A 23,597-nucleotide genomic window follows, 5' to 3' on the forward strand; every position below is an offset into this window, starting at 1 on the left:
AGCAAGGTTGTGTCATCTGTGTATTGCACCCTTTAGCCCTTGCCTTATAGCAAGTGGCCCCACACTGGGAAGCCAATGATTTTACCAATACCTAATTCTTCCTGTCTCCTCTCCCATCTTTCTACAGACTGAAAGACTTTTTGTCAAGATTAGTGGTCTGTCAGGTATCACATTCATTGGAACAAATAGATGTTACAGTGAATTGATTGGCTATCGAATCAAATTGACTTTAGGATGAATGAATTGATCAGCTCAGTTGAAAACGTCCAAAGCTCTGAGTTAAGGAAAGACGTGGGCTTAAGGATTGCTCAAAATATGTAGGGCAAAGTGTTGGGTAACTATTCAGCCATTTTCCTTGTATTTGGAGTGAATAGCACTACAGAAACCCAGAAATTTAGAATATTCAGAAAATTGCCATCCTTTTTCATTCTTTGTGCAACATCTAGATTCAGCCTAAGGCCATGCTGATTTTATAGACTCCATCGAAAGCTTCTTTAGGCTCAACTTGCTTACTGAGCCCACGGTTTGACTTTGCGTAGCCGCTGGAATGCCAGAATGTTTTGACAGCGTGTGGACTTGACTCTGGGAGAACGATGGAAGAAGCGGCTTATTTGACAATTTATTTTTGAGGCCAGGACTCGATTTCCTACAGGGGTTGGTGTATGAGTGTACACGTTTACCTGACTTTCCTGTGATAGGTGCGCTCCTGAAAAGTCATATATAAACCAGATTTTTGTAAAATAAATTCTGTTTTCCTACCTGCTTACATTATAATTTCAGAGATGATTTTCCTGCCTTTCAATTAGCAGTGAGTGATTCTTTACATTATCTGTCTTACTCAGCCTCTTAATGATCCTACATAAAATGAAGAGCTGTTGTAAAAAGGGATTCTTCAGCAAAGGGACACATCCCGGTGCTTTGGGACTGACTTGTCGTTCTGTTTTACACATTTGGAATGACATATGTGGAAGATCACTGGATTCCGATTTGCAGTGATTCTTTCGTTAGCTGGATATAGTGTGAAGGACACCAGACTCTGAGTCGAGAGCCTGGATTTGAGCGATCCTGGCATTTTCCACTGGGTAATCCAGTTGAGTGGGTGAGATATATGACCTCTTTAAGCTTCAGTTTTTATCATTTATAAAGTGGGTATAACAATTCTCTACCTCTTTCAGAAGATCCCTAATAAGGTGATTAGTTAATGCAAGGAAAAGCATTTACTATTGTTGTTATTATTGGTCATGAATAACAATAATAAAAGATGAGAAAAGAAGCAAAATAAACCATTATTACATCTGCTTTTATATTATGTAAATTGGAACAAAGTTCTTATTCAGAACTACCCTAAATAGAGAGCACCAAACTAGAAAAAACCAAACTCGTTGCCATCAAGTCGATTCTGACTTATAGCAGCCCTACAGGACAGAGTAGAACTGCCCCACAGAGTTTCCAAGGACCGCCTGATGGATTTGAACTCCTGACCTTTTGATCAGCAGCTGAACTCTTAACTACTACACCACCAGGGTTTCCAATATAGAGTACCAAAAAACCAAAACCAAACCCAGTGCCATCGAGTCAATTCTGACTCATAGCGACCCTACAGGACAGAGTAGAACTGCCCCACAGAGTTTCCAAGGAGCACCTGCCGGATTTGAACTGCCAACCCTTTGGTTAGCAGCTGTAGCACTTAACCACTACATCACCAGGGTTTCCAATATAGAGCACAGAAAACTCAAATTTAGGGACCACCTTTTTCTAGCATGAGAGCTGAGAGTCGGGAAGACGAGCAGGTACAACTGGATCCTAGAGAATTTCTAAATCCTAAAAAAGTGTTTAACTTTTGCCATGTATTGCTTTTTCATTGAGTGTATTTGGATATATGTCAAAGAATTCATTCCCTCAGTCAACAAACATTTATTGAGTGCTTACTCTATGCCAGGAAACCCTGGTGGCGTAGTGGTTAAGTGATACAGCTGCTAAACAAGATGTCTGCAGTTCAAATCCACCAGGGGCTATGGGGCAGTTCTACTCTGTCCTATAGGGTTGCTATGAGTTGGAATCGACTCGACGGCAGTGGCGGCACTCTATGCCAGGCACTGCGCTAATTCTTGAATGTATAATAAAAACAGATAAGATATGGGCCTGTGTAGATTGTCTATATGTTAGGTTCTCAAGCTTTTGGGTACATCAGAATCACCTACCAGGCTCTACCCTAAGCCTTCTGTCATGGGTTGAATTGTGTCCCCCCAAAATATGTGCCAACTTGGTTAGGCCATGATTTTCAGTATTACGTAGTTGTCCTCCATTTTGTGATTGTAATTTTATGTTAAAGAGGATTAGTGTGGGTTTGTAACACCCTTACTAAGGTCACATCCCTGATTCAACGTAAACGGAATTTCCCTAGAGCGTGGCCTGCACTACTTTTTTTCTTACAAGATATAAAAGGAAAGGGAAGCAAGCAGAGAGTGGGGATCTCATACCACCAAGAAAGAAGCACCGGGAACAGAGCGCATCCTTTGGACTCAGGGTTCCTGCACGGAGAAGCTTCCAGTCCAGGGGAAGATTGACTAGGAGGACATTCCTCCAGAGCCGACAAAGAGAGAAAGCCTTCCCCTGGAACTAATGCCTTGATTTTGGACTTCTAGCCTACAGACTGTGAGAAAATAAATTTCTCTTTATTAAAGCCATCCACTCGTGATACTTCTGTTATAGCGGCACTAGAAACTAAAAAAAAAAAAAAAAAGATACCTTTAAAACCAGAATTTCTTATGGTGGCATTGTGTGTCCTTGTTTTATTAAATTCCCCAGATAATTTCAAAGTTTAGGCCCACTGGCCTACATGGTAATACACCACTGGGCAGAAGATACCAGTACCAAGGACGGTCCTCCTCTAGCCACCTGTAGTTTTCAGGAGATGGAAGTGGGAGGTTACACTGAGATTCCAGATTTCCGATTTCCCTAAAATTGGGGCACCACTAGAAACTGGTGTTTTCAGCTGGTGTGTGACTACTGCAGGGATACGGAAATGGGCCAAGGCCTTTGTTTTCAGACTATAGTCCTGCTGCTGACTCACTCCAAAATAACCTGGTTTGCTTGGCATTCTGGATTGCAGGCCTCCTTTCTGTGGGCCCAGAGGACCACCTCAAAATCCCATTGTCCTTTTTATCATCAAGCATGGGATGGTGCTCTTTGGACTAAGTCTCTTTTTAGAGCTAGAGTAAAGGGAGGAGGAAAGCAAAGGAAGAAAGGGAAGGAGGTCTAAGTCAGCTCCCTGGTGACTTAGTCCTATTGCTCTCAGAGCTAAAGCAAACCTCCAAATGCTGCTTACTTCACTTAGTACCTGCAAAAGAGCTTTTCCAAAGCAGTTTCCTCTCAGTCATCTCATGATGACTCACCAACCCTATGAGGGAGCTTGGGTAGGTGTCACCACCTCTTTTTGATGGATGAAGAAGCTGAAGCTCAGAGCAATACAGTGATTTCCCCAAATCAAACAGGCACATGATCCCTGGGGCCAGAGACAATGTTTGTCTTAATCACCACTGCAGCCATTAGCACATTTCTAGAAATATATTAAATCAAAAAACCAAACCGATTGCCGTTAAGTCAATGCCGACCCACGGTGACCCCATGTGTTATAGAGCAGGATTGATCCACAGGGTTTTCTTGGCTGTAATTTTCATGGAAGCAGATCACCAGGTCTTTCTTCCATGGCACAGCTGGGTGGGTTGGAACCACCAACCTTTTGATTAGTAGTCAAGTGCAAATGCTTTGTGCCTCCCAGAGACCTTAGACACGTAGTCGATCCTAACAAAACAAAACAAAACAAAAATGCATTTGTTAAATGAATGAATGAACAAATGAATAAAAGAAAAACAATCAGTTAAGAATGGACCTTGTCTAGGTCCAGGAGCTGATGACCCCTGGAGTTCGTTAGCTTTACCAAAGAAAACTGAACTGCAGTCCCTTCCCTTTGCTGAGGCCTTGTTATTTTGAACATTGTGTTGTTTCAAAAGTCAGTGGAGCCTTTTGTAATACTTTTATTTGGGACCCTGTGTGGCCCTTTGGATGCCTGCTTTTACCTAAGCCTCAGTGAAGTTTGGCAAGCAAACCTTCATTTTGCCTTGTGACCCCACCTTCCCTGAATAAGAGCTATTCTGGGCTTGTACTCCTCTTGCTGATCTTACAATATCATGATTTCAGCTAAATAAAAGTGCATCTATTCCACAGAACTGCCCAGGACCCGTTGGTGGGAGCTGACTTGGGTGAGAGTAGTTTTGAGGTGCAATAGTGGCAGAGTTTCCTAAACGAAAAGGCCTTAAAGTAAAAGGGCCGATGGATCTACCAGATACCACCTTGTACTTCCCCTACCATGGACATCCTCAGCCCAATCAAATGAGAGCCACGTATTGATAAACAGTGCGTATCTGCCCCTGGCCAGCATCTTTTACTTGGCACCAAGGTCCATTTCTTTCTTTTTTTTTTTTTTTGTGCTTTAGATGAAGGTTTACAGAACAAACTAGTTTCTCATTAAACAGTTAGTACACACATTGTTTTATGACATTGGTTACCAACTCCAGAACATGTCAACACTCTCCCTTCTCGACCTTGGGTTCCCTATTACCAGCATTCCTGTCCCCTCCTGCCTACTAGTCCCTGCTCCTATGCTGATATGCGCATTTAGTACCATTTTGTTTCATGGGCCTGTCTAATCTTTGACTGAAGGGTAAACCTGGTGAGTGACTTCATTACTGAGATAAAAGGGTGTTCGGGGGCTATACTCTCAGGGTTTCTCCAGTCTCTGTCAGGCCAGTAAGTCTGGTCTTTTTTTGTGAGCTAGAATTTTGTTCTACATTTTTCTCCACCTGTGTCTGGGACACTCTATTGTGATCTTAGCCAGTGCAGATAGTGGTGGTAGCCGGGCACCATCTTGTTGTACTGGTGGAGGCCATGGTAGTCGTGGTCCATTAGTCCTTTGGACTCATCTTTCCCTTGTTTCTTTAGTTTTCTTTATTCTCCGTTGTACCCGAAGGGGCTAGACCTGTGGAGTATCTTAGAAGGCTCCTCGAACTGAAGTCCATTTCTTGAGCTGAAATGTAAGTCTCATTTCTTCTTGCTCTATCCTCAGTGGCTTTGGAAAACCTGTGATTCATTTGAACCCAAGATGCTGGAACACACTACTTTGTAAGCCCGTAGAGTGTCTTTTCTGAGAGAGCTGGAAGTAAAGATGAGAAATCTTAGGGTTCTGTGAGAAGCAGCCTTTCTCACAGGCAGGGGCTAGATCAGGCAACTTCTGTGTACCCTAGGGTATACTCGATTTTCTGTGATAGAAATCCATTTCTAGCAGCTAGTTTCAGAGGACAAGCAGGGAATAGGCAGGTGGAGCAGGTACAGGAGCCCAGACTCTTCCTTGGCAAATGGTGAGGACCAATAAGTTGCAGCCATGGAGTAGTGCAGACCATACTACAAAGTCCCTGAAGCATCAGCCAGTATAAAATATTCAGTGTTTCAGACCCAATGGAGCACCCCGGTCTGCCCTCTGTTCCTCCTTCTACTCAGCCCAGGTGGCCAGGACCCAGGCTGCCTCCTGTACCATCAGAAATGACCCTTTGATATCTGATCTCCCATCTGGTGGGCTAGGCATGTGGAAGAGACAGCTGGCACAGCCCTCCCGGGGGACTGCAATTAGGGGATATTTAATCCTGTCACCTGGTTCATTTGCAGTGATGGATTTGGGCTGGAGCACTGAGTGGTGCCAAGAGGATATTGGATTACCAGGGCCCATCCCCTTCACCCCTCAAAGAGAGCTGGCTCACCTCTGCCCCTGCACCTGTTTTCCCAAGCCCCAAGGTGAGCCACCTGGCTTACATGAATTAAGAGCAAGCACTTGTTGTCAGCCTCCAGCCCTGAGATGTCACTCAAAACCTCCTGCAGATATGAAAATACTGAAGAAGCTTTCACCCTGACAACTGGCCCCAATTATTTTGGGGTTCTGAGTTACAGATTCTAGAGCTTGCAGAGACTTCTATGGCAGTGACTCATAATCATTTCATTTTCTAGACTCTGAATGCTGGGGAACTGGGTGTGGACTGTTCAATGTCTTTTTTTGGAACCAAGTGACCAGCCTCAATTTTTCTCATTGTCCCTTCTTTGGGGTAGCCAAGCATGCTGAAAGGACACAGACTGGGACCAGGAGACCTGGATTCTGGTCTTGATTATATCATTAGCAGGTTATATGACTTTTATCAAGCCTTTTCCCCCTCACTGGAACTCAGTTTACTCACCTGTAAACTGAGCAGTTTGGATTAGATGTTCTCTAAGTTTCCTTCTAGATCAAACACTGTATGTTTGTGGAGAAAAGTTGGGCTAAGCCACAGGGTGAAGAGTTTGGGCTAGATAAAAAGAATTGCCAGAGGAGAGAACAATGGAATACACCGGCAAAACAGAAGGCTTATTAGGGAATATTTCAGTGTGAGAGAGGCGCTCTATGTCTGGAATAATTTCAAGATGGCCTTGATGGTTTCTGGTGACCCATTTGAGATAAAGAGTTTTAACTGGTCTTCTATCCACTCATAGGCTTGGGTCTTTAAGGAGCCCAGAAGAAAGAAGTAATCTCAAATTTTGGGGATTTCCATTTAAAACACTCTTTAGGAATGGTAGCCAGTCTTTCATGTGGTAAGTTCCATATTTCAGGAAAGGTAAAAGGCTGGGGTCACATGGGGTATTTCACCACTTCTAAAGACCTTGGACAGAGTGGCTGTCACCTGCCATGAGACAGGTGAAGGCTTTCCTGAGGGGTCACATCATTCGCCTGCTTCTAATGGTTCCATGGCTTTCTGTTGTGCTCAGAATAAAATCCCAATGTATCATCATAGATTACCATGCCCTGAGTGATCTGGCTTCTGCTGTTCTGTCTTGATTCCCCACCCCGCTTCTTTCCTACACCTATAACCCTGGTGGCATAGTGGTTAGGTGCTATGGTTGCTAACCAAAAGGTCCAGCAGTTTGAATCCACCAGGCGCTCCTTGGAAACTATGGGGCAGTTCTACTCTGTTCTATAGGGTTGCTATGAGTTGGAATCATTTATTTATTTTTAATGCTTAGGCCAAGGAGCCCTGGTGGTGCAGTAGGTAAGTACTTGCCTGCTAACCGAAAGGTTGGTGGTTTGAACCGACCTGCCACTCCAAAGGACAAGGATGTGACACAGGTCTTGAAGTTTCCAGTCTTATTCTTAACTGAACAGTTTTGAACTTGCCTGGACAGTTTCTTGAACAGTTTCTTTGAACAGCTTCTTCTGCCTAGAATACTCTTTCCTTGGTTCTTAATATCAGTGGTCCCTTATTATGCTTCAGATCTTGGCTCAAACATTTCAAATACAGAGAGATCTTCTGGACCACTCTCTATTACATCATTGTTTATTTCCTTAATAGCATTTATCAGTATAGTACCTTATCTTGTACATTGGAGGAGGACATCATGCTTGGTAAAGTAGAGGGTCGGTGGAAGAGCAGAAGACCCTCAATGAGATAGATTGACACAGTGGTTGCAACAACGGGCTCAAACATAACAATGATTGTGAGGATGACAGTGTTTTGTTCTGTTGTACATAGGGTTGCTATGTTAGGTACTCAACGGCACCTAACGACAGCAGAATAATAGCTAGTGCATGGTAGATAGATAGATAGATAGATGGATGATAGATGATAGATAGACAGATAGATCCATAGATAGATGATAGATAGATAAAAAAAAAAAAAGATAGATTGATGCTATCAAGTAGACTGTGACTAATGGTAACTTATGTAGAACAAAATGAAACCTTGTCCAGTCCTGTGTCATCCTTACAATCGCCAGCATGTTCTGGTTTGTTATTATGGCTCTTGTGCCAGTCAGTCTCACTGAGGGTCTCTACTGGCTCACTCTTTTCACCAACCATGATGTCGTCCTCCGGCGATTGATCCCTCCTGATGACGCGTCCAAAGCAAGGGAGTCAGACAATGTTCCGTTGTGACCCATAAGGTTTTCACTGGCTAATTTTCAGACGTAGGTCACCAGGCCTTTCTTCCTAGTCTGTCTTAGTCTGGAAGCTCTGCTGAAACCTGTCCACCTTGGGTGACCCTGCTGGTATTTGAAATACTGTTGGCATAGCTTCTGGCATCACAGCAACATGCAAGCCACCACAGTATGACGAACAGACAGATGGGTAGTAGAACATTCATAGCAGTACGATAAATATTTGTTGAATCAATGAACACAGACTTCCTATTGCAGAGTGAATGTTGAGGCCATATTTCTGGGAGTTGTTTGAGGAAGGCAAGCTGGAGTCCAGGCAGTGAGTCACCTTACCATTACCCCTCCACCTGCACAATCACCCCCCATGGTAGATGCATGTGCTCGCCACATATCACCTTGAGATGATAGATAAACAATTTTCACCCTGGCTCTGACCTCTGCTGACCTGCTCACATTACCAGTTCCTATTGTAATCAAAGGATTGGAACAAAGGATCATAACTGAACGAGTCTGTGTCCCATCCTGGAAATGGGGCCTCTTGCAGCACAGGCCCAATCCAGGGAGAGAGCTCTTGAGAGCTGCAAAGCTGCTACCTTCAAAGACCTGGAGTGAAAGCAAAATAAGAAGCACTTGAGGAGAGAGGATTTCCCTCCAGAGAGGGGAAGCACTTCAAACCCATCACCCCACCCCACTATCCCCAGAGATGAGAGCATGTGTGTGTATGTGTGTGTGTCTCTTCAACAGAAGGGCAGAACACCTCTTGCAAGCACTATGGTTCTCAAAGTTATCAAACACCCTTGCAGATAGCCAGTGGTCCACTCACCCCCTCCATCCATAAAGTGGCAATCTGTGTATTTTGTCCCATTGCCTCCCTATATAATTCCCTGTTTCCTCAAGAAGCTCCCTTTGATTAACCCCTCCTGCTTCTTATTGCCCTTTGAAGTTCATCAATGTCTATGTCATCATCTTAAAATGCAACTGCTTTTAGGTAATTCAGTAAAGCACCACGAGGGACATTCACATGCATGTGCTTGGCTTCTCCACTCTGTTTATAAGCTCCTTTGTGGCAAAATCTATGCTTTTTTTTTTAAACCCCTAACCCTCTGTGCAGGAGTCTTAGGACAGAATTCTTGTTAGTGTGGTTGTTATCTCAACTTAGTTTTCTTGGGCTGAAAACTCTTGGTGCTGATTTTCTTTCATTCATTTATTGAAAAGATACATCGAAGCTCATTACGTGGCAGGCACTGTGCTAAGTGCTAGTGATTCAGTGTTGAAGCTTACAGTCTGGAGCAGAGACAGAAACATATACAAATAACTATAATACAATGAGATAAGAGCTATAATATAGGTACCATATGTTCAAAGTGCTGTGGGAACTCAGGAGGGAGCTTATGAAATAATTTAGTTAACGTTCCAATGTCTAAATGGGAATGTTTAAATAACACCTTTCTTCTGTAATGGCTTCCTGCTTTTCATAGCATTTTTCATGTCTATTTCTTATTTGTTGCTTGTAGCAATCCTGTTAATAAGCTTTCACTCTACAAACTCACCCTCACACAGAGTAGGTGCACAAGAAATACCTACTGAAAGACAGAATAAATAAATAGAAAGTGAACGTTATTATTACTGCTTAACAATTAGGAAAACTGGATGTCATAGAGTGATTTGCCAAAAGTCACAAACAAGAACTCAGGTCATCAGTAAATACATATTAAACACCTACTATGAAACAGAAACCCTGGTGGCATAGTGGTTAAGAGCTACAGCTGCTAACCAAAAGGCCGGCAGTTCGACTCCACTAGGTGCTCCTTGGGAACCGTATGTGGGAGTTCCACTCTGTCCTATAGGGTTGCTATGAGTAGGAATCGACTCAATGGGAACAGATTTTGGGTTATGTGAAAAACAGAGCCCTGGTGGTAAGGCATTTAAGATCTTGGCTGCTAACGAAAAGGTCAGCTGTTCAAATCCACCATTTGATCCTATGGAACATGTCACAGCAGATACAAAGAAGTGTGAGATATGTTCCTCCTTCAACGAGCTTCTTGTCTTGTTGGCAAGATATGAAATAAACCATGGATAGTTAAATGATGATAAAGGACATAGAGAACAGTTCAGGACAATAGTGCAAGGCATCTATGATTATTGACTAAATGAATGGTGGAGACTGGAAAGGCCACAGGAGGCAGGAGAGATGACCGCAGATCAGTCAGAAAAGGCCTCACCGGGGCAATGAGATTTGAGCCAGCTATTAAAGGATGGGTGATGAAGACTGAAAGGACAGAACAGGAAGAAGGGAGGAGGAAGAAAGTATAAAATATATTTAAAGGAAATGAAGCCCAATGACCCTAGAGCACCTGGGCCAATTCCAGATGGAGGCAGCTCTCACTAGAGTTATGTTCATCCCCACCACATCATTCAGTCTCAGTTCATGTCTGCCTATGAGTTCTCCCAGTTCTGCTCTGCATGGCACATCCCACCTATCCACTGATTTCTCGCTATTCACGTCTTTCCCAAACTTTTCCCCTGTCTTTCTTTAAGACCTTCTGTGTAAAAAAAAATCCTGTATGTTCAGCTTCATCACCAAGTGCTGTCTCTATCTCCTGGGCATTACAACAACCCAGATTCCCCAGAGGTCATGGATTCCTTCATAGTCTTCTTAACAGGAGGCTCTTATTTCACTTACCCTGCATCATCTAGACAAGACAGGGACTTAGGGTCAACTTTCTGTCCATTTTCCATTTCTGCTTCCAGATCATTATTCTTCTTCTCATATGGAAATGCCCCATCATAATTTGAGGCTCACGACATCTGCTAAGGCCCCTCTCTACTCTCTTTGATTGTTATCACCTATCAATCTCTAGGTCATTCTATGAGAAGCGATGCTCAGGGCTGTCGTAGCTACATTTTGTGATATCTTCCCACCTCACAGTCATGCTTTTTTTTTGACTACTGTCCCACATAAGAGCGTGGTCCAGAAGCTGTGTTTATTACCTAATCCTGCTCCTTTGTCTATACCTGAGAGGACCAAGGTAGACTCATGACCCAGCAAGACCAATCCAATCTTCTCCTCCAGGAGCTAAGAAAGGAGGCCAAGAAGCTACTTATAGTCTGAGATGGTCCCTTAAACAGAAGAACAGTAAGCTGGCGAGCTGCGCAGTAGCCATGTTTGGCCAAGTGCGTGTGAAGTGGGGAAAGCCAATGAAGGAAGATGGAGAAAGGTAAGGCAGATGTGCAGAGAGAGGCAAGGCCAGACACCCAGAGAGAGCCCTGTCTAGGTGCCTGAAAGCTTTCCAGTCCATCCTGAGGCTCAGCTGCTCCTTTTCCTCAGTGTCCTTGAGATATCCCAGTGTCCTTGGAATAAATCCTACCCTCAGCTCAAGCACTTTTGTTTTTTCCTTTTTGATACCCACAACCAAAATAATTTTGCTAAAAATTAAAGCAGAGGTTGATGGAGATAGAAATTTTTAAGTTTGCAAAGATAGGAATAGCCCAGTCAAGACAAAGGGCCATGCTACACTAACCTGAATGCCTTTACGGTGGGAGGAATTGTCATTACAAAAGAAGAGTTAGGATTTGTGGTTTTGGCAAGATGATAAATCATTATAGCCTGAAAACCTTCCCACTAGAAACATCTAGAAGTATATACTACTTAAACAAATAACTATTTACAAAAATATTTACTAAAATATATTTAAACAAATCTATTTATAAAAAAAAATTTATTTATAAATCATGTAAATGCACAGCTGAACTCTCAAGAGAAAAATAAATAAATTAAAGAGGAAACTAGGATCCAGAGAAATCAGAACATGACCGCATGCCGCAACTGCCTTCAATGGAGTGCGGCGGGAATGTTTTGTCTCAGTAACCTTAAGTCCACACAAGTTGCAGAATGGAAACTGATTTCTATGCATTAAAAAAGTTCTCATTGAGTCAACTCTAACTCACGGATACCCCATGTATGTCAGAGTAGAACTGTGCTCCACAAGGTTTTCAATTACTAATTTTGAGGAAGTAGATTGCCAGGCCTTTCATCCAAGGTGCCCTTGGGTAGACTCAAGCCTCAAACCTTTCAGTTAGCAGCTGAAAGACCATCTCAAAATCCTATACACCTAGTGGATGTGTGAAATAGGAAAAAAAGGAGGAATCTATGAGCACAGGGCAACACTAATGAGGCTTATTTGTGAGCTCTATTCTCTGTGAAATGGAAAGCCTAGGCCTGCCCATTGCGTTGGTATGGGGCCCAAACTTAAAATACCATCATTGTTTGAAAAAAACTGAACTAGTGAATTAATCTAAAAATTGGTCTCTGCTTAATTTTTAATGATATCTCAGGGATTGTTGAAGGAAGCAAATGTTAAACTTTTTTGAAAGGAAGTTTCCATACACGGTCTGCAAAAATTCTCCCAGGAGAAAAATCTCACCAAATGTGAGCACACAGTAAAAAATGACAAAAGACATGTGGAAATGATTTACCATAAGTGAGAATCAACATACACAACAGGAAGATTTGAACATCAAAAAGTTGAAATATTATAAGGGCAATCTGAAAGATAGAATAAGTACGTTTAAAAGAATAAAGACCTTTAAAAAGAATGTTGCATTTAAGAAATGAGCAACGCACTATGAAAACAGAAATAGCAAAATTTAGAATGAATCAAATAGAAATGAAAAACAGTCTTTGATAGCTAACAGCTCAACGGAAACAAGAAAAAAGAGAATTAATGAATTAGGAGATGATTCAGGAAACTTTAACCAAAGTAGAGTCTGATGAGAGAAAAACACGGAAAATATGAAAAGGAGATAACGAGATGTATGAAATGATAAGTCCTCAATAAACGCTCAATAGTTGCTCCAGAAGGGAAGAACTGAGAAAATTTAGAAGAGGCAAAGTAGTCCAGAATTAATGAAAAACTTGAATAATCATGTAGAAGAAGCATAATGGTTCTGGCAGGATGAATAAAAAGAAATCCATAACTAGATACATCATGGCAAAACTGCAAAACACCGAAGTCAAAGAGGGAGCTTTGAAAACAAATAGAGAATTTTTCCCAGAGAAACAACAGTGGTTTGAGCAGCAGATTTTTCAATGACGTTCTTTAGTCCAGAGGATAATGGAACGTGTCTTAAAAATATTAAGGAAAAATAATGCTAACCCAAAATTCCATGCCCATCTAAAATATTATATAAGAAGTAAAGAAGAAGTAAGGATATACTCACAAAAGCCAAGATGAAAAGAAAAAAATAAAGGAATTTGAACCCAGAAGGAAAGAGTGAGATGTTAAAGTAATGATGAATAAAGAAACTGGTAAACATGTGGGTAACATAATCAATAACTGACTATATAAAATAATAATAATTAAAATATCTAATGTTGGGTTTATAAAAAACAAGGTGGAACCAAAATAGTAGACTAAAATATCAAGTAAGATGGAAGGAGCATAATTGAAATTAAAATGTTTAAACTTTCCTGTTTCATTCAGGAAGAGGGTAGAAATATGGATTAGGTTTTTTAAAGTCAAGTGTTAAAAATGTAAAACCGCATGAAGACAAAACAATAGCAATGAAATGCATAAAAGAAACAAATTAAAAAGAAATGCAATCCATCAAGTAGAAAGCAGGAAAATCTGGAGGAAAATGAAACAATGAAGAGTAAAATTAAATCCAAATATCAGTAAGCACACTAAATATACTACATCAGATGCTGTTTATGCACCCAAAAATATACCCTTGGGCTTTCCGAGTAAACAAAGATATACGATCACCATTACTAAAACATATTAGTAGGGGAAAAAGATATTCAAAAAGATATATGAAAACAAAAATATTCATCCTCACTCCCAAAACAGTAATCAGGAGATACAAGCTTAAAAAATCAGATGCTACTTGACACCCACTTGACAAACAAAGAATAAGACTGCCAGGCTGCTAACCAAAGGGTCGGCAGTTCGAATCCACCAGGCGCTCCTTGGAAACTCTATGGGGCAGTTCTACTCTGTCCTATAGGGTCGCTATGAGTCGGAATCGACTCGAGGGCACTGGGGATGGGCCATACAAAGCGTTGGTGAGAAATGAAGGAACAGTTCACATTGCTGGGGAAGTGCAGACTGAGAAGGTATGTAGGAGAGTAATTTTGCAACACACGAGTAAAGTGGAGGATGGACGTTCAACGCAGTAACTTCCACTTCGACCGTGAAGGACTATTGCAGTTCAGACGTCGCCTCCCAGCATCAACAATGAGAAACCTGGACTAGAGATGTGAAACAATCTTTTTTCAGACTTTGAACAAGATGCAGAACGGACTGTAATCTCTGAGAAAGGAAAATAAACTAAGCAAGCGCTACAATCACAATGATTTTCTGCCTTGAAGCAATTTCTGGACTACAGGAGGCTTGGGGGGAACCAAAACAGCCTGATAGTCTCACTTAGTTAAGCAGTTCTATATCAGAGTCCAGTGAGACCAAGGTAACAAGAATTTATGAGGCAGAGTATTGGAAAGGGACAGCCATACTGATAAAAAGCTTCAGAAATCTGCATAAGAGTTCCCTTAAGACTTTGGCTGAAAGTCACACTGTACATGCATAAGGTGAAATTCCACAAGATTGGACAAAGAACAATTCTGAAGAAAGCACAACTACCAGGGAACTGTAAGCCATGAAATTTCACAGAACTTACACAGGACTAGGAATCCTTTGAGTTCCCACCAGCAAGAATGGAGAGACTTTTTTGATTGCACAGAGAATTCAGTAGAGACATCAAACTGTTCATGCTTTGTCAGGAGAATAAACTAGACCCAGAGGAAAGCTTTTTCCTAGATGCCCCCTCAAAAGTTCAAAAGCAAATGTCAGAAAGGGCCACGTGAACCAGAGACTTACATCATCCTGAGACCAGAAGAACTAGATGGTGCCCGGCCACAACCGACGACTGCCCTGACAGGGAGCACAACAGAGAACCCCTGAGGGAGCAGGAGAACAGTGGGATGCGGACCCCAAATTCTCATAAAAAGACCAGACTTAATGGTCTGACTGAGACTAGAGGAATCCTGACGGTCATGGTCCCCAAACCTTCTGTTGGTCCAGGACAGGAACCATTCCCGAAGACAACTCATCAGATGTGGAAGGGACTGGACAATGGGTAGGAGAGAGGTGATGATGAGAGTGAGCTACTTGTATCAGGTGGACACTTGAGACTGTGTTGGCATCTCAAGTGTGTCTGGAGGGGAGATGGGAGGATAGAGATGGTTAGAAACTGACAAAATTGTCACGAAAGGAAAGACTGGAAGGGCTGACTCATCAGGGGGAGAGTAAGTGGGAGTATGCAGTAAGGGGTATATAAGCTTATATGTGACAGACTGAGTTCATTTGTAAAAGTTCACTTAAAGCTCAATAAAAATTATTAAAAAAAAAAAAAAGCAAATGTCAAAAAGATTAAACTGGTCCATAACTTTGCCTGCCATAATAGAGACTAATGTTTTAAAAAGAAATAAAACAAAATCCAGCACCCAGCAATGCAAAATTGACACTTTCTGGCATCCAATTAAACATTAACAGACATGTGATAAAGCAAGAAAATGTGGTCCATAAACGTAAGAAAAATGAGCCAAGAAAAACAGACACAGAAAGAACAGATGCCGTGGAATTATCAGATAAAGATATTAAAACAACTGAGTATTTTTGTTGTTAGGTGCCGTCAAGTCAGTTCCGACTCATAGCGACCCTACGCACAACAGAACGAAACACTGCTCAGTCTTGCGCCACGCTTACAATCATTGTTATGCTTGAGCCTGTTGTTGCAGCCATTACGACAGTCCATCTCATTGAGGCTCTTCCTCTTTTCTGCTGACCCTGTACTTTACCAAGTGTGATGTCCTTCTCCAGGGACGGATCCTTCCCGACAACGTGTCCAAACTATGTAAAATGCAGTCCTGCCATCCTTGCTTCTAAGAAGCATTCTGGTTGTACTTCTGCCAAGAAAATCAGACAAACATACATATATATATATATATGCGCGCGTAGATACATAACGCACACAATATGCTGAAGAATTTAAAGGAAAAAAATGAATGTAATGAGAAGTGAAAGATAAGAAAAAAAGCAAATTATCAGAAATTAAAAATACAATATCTGAAATGAAAATTGTACTAGGTTGACAGCAATATTGATCTTGTGAAAAAAAAAGAACAGTGAATTTGAAGATACTGCAATAGACGCTATCTAAAACTAAGCATGCAGAGAAGAAAGACAAAAAAAGAACAGGGTCTCAGTGATTTGTGGGGAAATAATCAACTGGTCTAACATACGCGTAATTGAAATACCAGCAGGAGAAAAGAGACTTAGAAAAGTATTTTTTATAAATGTGGTAAAAGAAAAAAAATTCCAAATTTAATGAAAACTATAAACCCTACATCCAAAAGATTTATCTCAAGGAGATGACTCATGCTGTGGTGGAGGCTGGCAAGTCCCAAAGTCCGTGGATCAGGCATCAGCTGGAGTCTTCTTCTGACTGATGGAGCTGCAGGGGCTGAAAAATCCAGAATCAGCAGTTCAGGTAGCAGGCTGCTGGCCCTCAGGGCTGTGGAAGTCCGAGAACCCCAAAGTCAGCAGATCAGGTGACAAGCTCCTGGCTCAAGTTCCAAGAATCAGGGGTCAGATGATGAAGAGCCAGTAACAGTATCCAGAGCAAGTAAGCAAGCTTTGCCAGACATCCATATATATAGACAGAGAGAGACAGAAAGAGAATGCAGGCCACACCCCTGAAGAAACTCCCCTTACAACTGATTGGCTGATCACATCAGATCACATCATCGTGGAGGTGATTACATGATATCACAAAATGGAGGATAATTACATCAGATCATAAAATGCAGAATTATTACATAATACTGAGAATCACGGTCTAGCCAAGTTGGCATGCAACATTAACTCTGACAAGGTCCAACAAACCCCGAAACAGTGTAACTGCAAAGAAAACCACACTGAGTGGTTTATCAAATCAATAAAAACAAAAGATAGCAAGGAAAATCTTAAAAGCATCCAAAGGGGATAAACCAAAACCAAGCCCATTGCTGTCAAGTCGATTCCGGCTCATGGCCACCCTATAGGACAGAGTAGAACTGCCCCGTAGAGTTTCCAAAGAGCGCCTGGTGGATTTGAACTGCTGACTTTTGGTTAGCAGCTGTAGCACTTAACCACTATGCCACCAGGGTTTCCAAAGGGGTTAAGGAGACATATAACATAAGAGGATCAAAGATAAGAAGTACTCAAGAATTCTCATTAGAAACTCTGTAGACCAAAGTACATTGGAACAACATATTTCAAGTGTAAAAAACAAATGCTGCCAACTTAGAATACTATTTAAAAAACCTGCTGCCATCGAGTCAATTCCGACTCATAGTGACCCTATTAGACAGAGTAGAACTGCCCCATAGGGTTTCCAAGGAGCAGCTGGTGAATTCGAACAGGCAATCTAGAAGCCAGGGCTCCTAGAATACTATACCCAATGAAAATATTTTCCAAAAATAATTCCAACATAAAAACATTTTCAGACAACCTCAAGTTGGAAAATTCATCACCTACAGACCTGCACTAAATGAAATGTTAAGGTATGTTATTCAGAAAAAAAAAAAAGATAACAAAAGGAAACATGCATCTACATAAATGAACTTAGAGTGCTAGAAATGGTAAATATGAGGGTGATATAAATATTTTTCTCATTTAATTTATTTAAAAGATGCTTGATTGTTTAAGGAAAAATAATAGGTTTATTGTGAGATGTTTAATATGTAAAATATGTAATAACAGAAGCATAAAGAACAATACAATGATAAAAAGTATCCATGAAACATCTCACAGGATGGATGAATCTGGAGGGCATTATGCTGAGTGAAATAAGTTAGTCACAAAAGGACAAATATTGTATGAGACCACAATTATAAGATCTCAAGAAAAGGTTTAAACAGAAAAAAGCACTCTGTGAAGGTTATGAGGATGGGAAGGGAAGGGAAAGTGAAATCTAGATAGTAGACAATGGTCAACTTTGGTGAAGGAAAGGACAACACACTATAGAGGGGAAGTCAGCACAACTGGACCAAAGCAAAAGCACAGAGGTTTCCTAGACACATTCAAACACTTTCAGGGACAGAGTAGCTGGGGCTGGGGCCCAGGGACCACAGTTTTGTGGGACATCTAGGTCAACAGCATAACATAGTCTAAAAACAAAATGTCCTACATCCCACTTTGGCGAGTAGCTTCTGGGGTCTTAAAAGCTTGTAAGTGGCCGTCTACATCTATTGATCCCATTCCACTCTGAGCAAAGGAGAATGAAGAATATCAAAGGCACAAGGAAAACACTAGCCCAAAGGACTAAAGGACCAAATGAACCAGAGACCCCGCCAGCATAAGACCAGAAGAAATAGATGGTGCCCAGCTACCACCAATGACCACCCAGACACGGAACACAACAGAGGGTCCCGTATAGAGCAGGAGAAAAATATAGGACAGAATTCAAATTCATGTAAAAAGACCAGACTTACTGGCCTGACAGAGACTGAAGGAATTCCCAAAACTATGACCCCCGGACGCTCTGCTAACCCAGAACTGAAAACATTCCTGAAGCCCACTCTTCAGACAAAGATTAGACAGGACTATAAAACAAAAAATAATACACATGAGGAATATGCTTCTTAGTACAATCAGACATATGAGACCAAATGGGCAGCTCCTGTCCAAAAGCAGAATGAGAAGGGAGAAAGGGACAGGAAACTGGCCGAATGGACGTAGGGAACGTGGGGTGAAAAGGAGGAGTATGCTGTCACATTGTGGGGATTGCAACCAATGCCACAAAAGAAAAGTGTATAAATTTTTGTATGAGAAATTAACTTGAGCTGTAAACTTTCACCTAAAGCATAATAATAATAAACAATGGGAGAAAAATGGAAATCTAATATGATGTTCTTACTTATACATGAAGTAGAAATAGAATGTGTAAGGATAGAGTCCCTGAGCAACATTATCAAACTAACACAACCTAATTAACATTTTTACAATTCTCCAACCAAGAACAACAGAATAAAAAGTATGTTCCCTGGCCATGAAGGAATTAAGGTAGAACCAGTTACAGAAAGATAACTGGAAAATTCCCCAAAATTTGGAAATTAAACAATACCTTTCTAAATTATCCATTGATCAATGTGGAAATCAGGGGAAATTTGCAAGCATTTTTAATTTAATGAAAATGAGAACATCTCTAAGCTTGTTGCATAGAGGTAAAGCAATGCTTAGGGGGAAATTTATAGCATACAATAGTTATATCAGAAAATAAGGAAGGTCTCAAATAAATTATTTAAGTTTTCACCTTAAGAAACCAAAAATAGAAGAGTAAATTAATCAAAGCAAGTAGAAGGAAGGAAATAATAGTTATAGGAGTAGAAATAAACAAAATGTAAAAGAAAACAATAGAGAAAAACAATAAAATCAAAAGATGGTTCTTTGAAAAGATTAATAAAACTGATAAACCTCTAGCCAGATTTATCAAGAACAAAAGAAAGATACAAATTAACAATATCATGAATGAAATAAGGACCAACACTATAGATCCTACAGATAGTAAAAGGATATTAAGTGAATGTTTTGAACATTAGGCCAATAAATTCGAAAATATTGAAGAAATCCCAGTGCCTCGAGTCGATGCCGACCCTTTGGTTAGCAGCTGTAGCACTTAAGCACTACGCCACCAGGGATCTTGTTATTGAAGAAATAGATAATAGCAAAGCTCACTCAAGAAGAAACCGATAACCTGAATAGCTCTACATTTATTAAAGAAATGTAATTTGTGTTTATAAAACTTCCAACAAAGAAAACTCCAGTCCCAAATGATGTCATTGGTGAATTCTAACAAACACGTAAGGAAAAGTTAATACTAATTCTACACAAGGTCTTACAGAAAGAGTTTGGAAGAAGAAGGAACACCTCTCAAACAGCTTTATCAGACCAGCATTATACTAACACCAAACAAACACATTTCAAGAAAGAAAACTACAGAAAATTATCCCTCATGAACATAGACGCAAAACTCCTTAATCAAATATTAGCAAATTAATCCAAAAACATATAAAAAGAATTGCACATCATGACAAAATGGGGTTTATTCCAGGATGCAAGACTGGTACAGCATTCACAAATTAAGCAATGTATTTCACCATACAACACAGAGAAAAGAAGAAAAACATGTGATCACTTCAATATATATACAGTACATGAGACTAAGTCTCAGGATCCTCTCTTCTAAGGAGCATTCTGGCTATACTTCTTCCAAGACAGATTTGTTTGCTCTTCTGGCAGTTCATGGTATATACTTTGCCAAAACCGTAATTCAAAGGCATCAATTCTTCTTCAGACTTCCTTATTCATTGTTGCGTGAATATGAGGCAACTCAAAGTGGTTTGGGTCAGGCATACCTTAGTCCTCAAAGTGACATCTTTGCCTTCTAACACTTTAATAAAGAGATCTTTTGCATCATATTTGCCCAACGCAATACACCATTTGATTTCTTGACTGCTGCTTTCATGGATGTTTACTGTGGATCTAAGTAAAGTGAGTCCTTGGCAACTTGCAGTCTTTTTTCCGTTTACTATGATGTTCCTTATTGGTCCAGTTGTGAGGATTTTTGTTTTCTTTATTTTGGGGTGTAATCCATACCGAAGGTTGTAGTCTTTGATCCTCATAGTCAGTGCTCCAAATCTTCTTTGCTTTCAGCAAGCAAGGTTGTGTCATCTGCATATCGTAGGTTGTTAACAAGTCTTCCTCCAATCTTGATGCCCCATTCTTCTTAATATAGTCTAGTTTCTCCACTTATTTGCTCAGCGTACAGATTGAATAAATATGATCAAAGGATACAACCATGATGCACACCTTTCCTTATTTTAAACCACGCAGTATCCCCTTCTTCTCTTTGAATGACTGCCTCTTGGTCTATGTGCAGGTTCCTCATGAGCACAATCAAGTGTTCTGGAACTCTCATTCTTTGCAATGTTAGCAATAATTTGTTATGACCCAACAGTTTAATGACTTTGCATAGTCAGTAAAACACAGGTAAACATCTTTTTGGTATTCTCTGCTTTCAGCCAAGTTCCATCTGCTATTAGCAGTGATATCCCTTGATCCATGTCTTCTTTTGAATCCAGCTTGAATTGCTGGTAGTTTCCTGTCACTGTATTGCTGCAACGGTTTTTGAAATATTTTCAGCAGAACTTTATTTGTGTGTGATATTAATGATAATGTTTGATAATTTCCACATTCTGTTGGATCACCTTTCTTTGGAATGGGCACAAATATGGAACTCTTCCAGTTGGTTGGCCAGAGAACTGCCTTCCAAATTTCTTGGCATAGGTGACTGATCTCTTCCAGCATTGCATCCATTTGTTGAAACATCTTAATTGGTATCCCGTCAATTTCTGGAGTCTTGTTTTTTGCAATTAAAAAGGCAAATTAAAACCATAAAGTGATGGCACTATGCACCTATTAGAATGGATAAAATTTAAAAAGAACAAAACCTGGCATTACAAAGACTTGACTAGGATCTGAAATAACTGATTCTCTCATACATTGGTGGTGGGAATGCAAAATGGGACAGCCACTTGGGAAAACAGTTTGGCAGTTTTGTATTAAGTTAAACGTGCACTATCATATGACCCAGCAATTCCACTGGTAGGTATTTATTCAAATAAATTATAAATTCAAATTCACACAAAAACTTGTACTTGAATGTTCATAGTAGCTTTGTTCATAGTCATCAAATCCCAGAAATAGCATAAGCATCTACCAAGTGGTCTATGCCTAAACAGTGATACACTATACAACACAACTGGCCTCGTCACTAGAAAGGAATAACCTATTGATACAAGCAACAACAAGGAAAAATTTCAGAGACATTATTCTGAGTGAGAAGGCAACCTCAAAATGGTGCATGCTGTATTATTCTATATTTAAGACATTCGGGAAAAGGTAGAATTATAAGGACAGAAACCAGACTAGTGGTTGCCAGAGGCTGGAGGTTGGAAGAGAAGATCAATTACAAATAGCCACAAGGGAACTTTCTGAGGGGATTGAAATAGCTTACATATGGATTGGAATGCTGTTGCATGACTGTAAAATTTGAAAAATTCATAGAACTGTACATCAAAAAAAGGTGAAATTTGCTATGTTTAAATGAAACCTGCATAAACATGATTTTTAAAAAGTGTGGAATTCTGATTAAACAGTGCTAGAGGAAAATTTGTATATTTAAATGTTTATATTAGTGAAGAGAAAAAGTCTAAATTAAATGATTTAAGTTTACAGCTGAAGGAACCAGAAAACAAAAGAGCAAATGAAACCCATAGTGAGAAAAGGAGGGAAATATTAAAGATAACAGTAGAAATCAGTGTAGTAGGAAACAGAGAAACAATAGAGAAAAAACAATGAAACTAACAACCAAAAAAAAGAAAAAAACTCGTTCTTTTAAAAGATCAATACAATTGACAAAACTTTAGCTAGACCAGTTGGGAAAAAGAAGATACAAGTTATTGATGCCAGGAATGAAAGAAAGGAAAACACTACAGATCTTATAGACACTGGGGGGAAAATAGGGCCAAGTGTAAGTAAGTCTGTGCTAATAAATTAAACAACTTAGATGAAATAGACAAATTATTTGCAGGACACTAATTATCAAGCTGACACAAGGTAAAAATAGAAAATCTGAAATGTTGTTATTTATTAAAGGTATTTAATTTGTAATTAAACACTTTTCCACAAAGAATGCTCCAGCCGAAGTATTCACTGGTGGGTTTGAGAAAACATTTAAAGAAGAAATACTACTAATACTACACATATTCTTTCAGAAAATGGAGAAACTATTCCCAACTCATATTACAAGACCAGCATAACTCAGATGTGAAAAAATCAGACGAGACATCACAAGAAGAGAAAACTATAGACCAATATCCCTCAATAACATAGACAACATAGGCGTAAGAGTCCTTAACAAAATATTAACAAATTGAATCCAGTAATAGAGAAAAAAAGAATAATACATCGTGATTAAGGAGGCTTTATCACAGGAATACAAAATCGGTTTATCATTTGAAAATCAATGGACATAATTCACCAAAATAACAGATTAAATGAGAAAAAAATATGATCACCTCAAAAGATACAGGAAAATGTTTTTTGAAAAAAATCAACAGGCATTTATGAAAAAAATAACTCTTAGCATACTTCAAATAGAAGTGAACTTACTCAGCCTTATAAATGTCATCTGTGAAAATCCTACAGCTAACATGATACTTTAAGGAGCCCTGGTGACACAACAGTTAAGCTCTTGGATGCTAACCTAAAGGTTCATGGTTCAAACCCACCAGCGGTTCTGAGGGAGAAAAGACCTGACAATCTGCTCCTGTAAAGATTACTGCCTAGAAAACCCCATGAGCCAGTTCTACTCTGTCACATAGGGCCACTCTGAGTCAGAATCAACTTAACGGCACCCAACAACAACAACAACAACATGACACATTGGCGAAATATTGAATAATTCTCCCACAGATTGTGAACGAA

Source organism: Loxodonta africana, chromosome 15, assembly GCF_030014295.1.
Source record: "Loxodonta africana isolate mLoxAfr1 chromosome 15, mLoxAfr1.hap2, whole genome shotgun sequence".
NCBI classification, from domain to species: domain Eukaryota; kingdom Metazoa; phylum Chordata; class Mammalia; order Proboscidea; family Elephantidae; genus Loxodonta; species Loxodonta africana.